Source organism: Bison bison, unplaced genomic scaffold (assembly GCF_000754665.1).
Source record: "Bison bison bison isolate TAMUID 2011002044 unplaced genomic scaffold, Bison_UMD1.0 scf7180017864324, whole genome shotgun sequence".
NCBI lineage: Eukaryota > Metazoa > Chordata > Mammalia > Artiodactyla > Bovidae > Bison > Bison bison.
The window spans coordinates 10,595,318-10,596,589 of NW_011494896.1; the positions used below are offsets into that span (position 1 = coordinate 10,595,318).

Consider the following 1,272-nt stretch of genomic DNA (forward strand, 5'->3'; position numbering starts at 1 on the left):
GCTGGGCCTTCCTCTCTCCCGGGTGTCAACCCTCTGCCATTGGAGAGCTTATCTCGCACATCTAATGGAGTAACATAGCCATCGATTCTGTTAACAGACATCCAGTTCACAAGACCTGTAATGGGCATTCACTTTGGAGGTCGACAGAGCTGTCGATGGAACAGTTTTTCCCCAGAGGCCCATGGCGTTTCCTGCTATATGCTGGCATTAGTTGACCTCTCCAGCATCAGAAAAGACTGGAGAGTCATTAATGCTGTAGAGCTGGTGATCCCGCCCAGGGCCATGAGAAGGGTGCTAAAACAGGTCAGATAACAAAGGGTAGAAAGAGAACTAAGTCCCCTCTGAAATGTTCACTAGCCCTAGAAAGCCCCCATCATCACCACTAAAACATCAGCCCCACTGGCCATCACACTGCCAGAAATGACATCTAACCTTTCTTTTGAACAAAAAGTTTTGCTGGTGGAGTTACTGTATGCCGAATACATTTTTTTATTTTTTGCTTATTCTGCAAAGACAGACTCAGAACTTGTTCTGTGTACCTGGGCTTTATTAGATAAATGTTGGCACTGAAGAGGTAACGTCAGCAGTCACTGCTCTTAGACACCCATGGGCCAGGCAAGGAAGCAGGGTGACAGTGGGTATAATGAAGCGTGGGCCACGTGCTGTTCACACCCAAAACAATGACCAAGTCCAGGAAGGTTTCAGGGAGAATATGATATCCGTGTAGGGTCTTAAAAGTCTGCCTGTGGATGCTAAAGAAGTAAAATCCAGGCGGAAGGAAGAGCACAAACCAAAGCAAAGAATCATAAAAGGGGCTGGTGTGTCCACGGACTGATGAAGCTTCCATATGCCTGGGGTATGGGAGGAGGAAAGCAGGAAATGGGTCAGACTGTGAAAGGCCTTGTACGTTGTGCTAAGGCATTTGGACTAAGCTTAGAGAGCCAGCCAAATGAATAATGCCCTTGGCTTGGGGTGTAGCACTCTAAAACTATTATCTGTCTTTAGTACCTCGCTTCCTTTCTAACACAACAGCGAGAGTTTAAGATAAGAGTTAAGAAGAAAAAGAAAAAAAAGACCCATAGACAGAGTACAGGAGCCCGGCAGCATCGTCCTGGGAGGACGTGGAAGGGCAGGCTGGAGGGGCCCGGACGGTCTGAAGGGACTGGTGGTTCCGTTCCGTGTACTTTACCAGGTAGTGCGGTGACGTGGTCCAGGCCCCTCGCTGCCTGAGTCTTCGGGAAGCAGAGCTTCATTTAATAAAGCCAGCGTAGC

General features: G+C 48.3%; 1 protein-coding gene across 1 annotated transcript in view; it reads left to right on the forward strand.

Annotated features, from left to right (window-relative positions):
* GAB2 (GRB2-associated binding protein 2) overlaps positions 1-1,272 on the forward strand; it is a 55,820-nt gene that overhangs the window by 30,533 nt on the left and 24,015 nt on the right. The gene's annotated exons all lie outside the window — the stretch shown is intronic.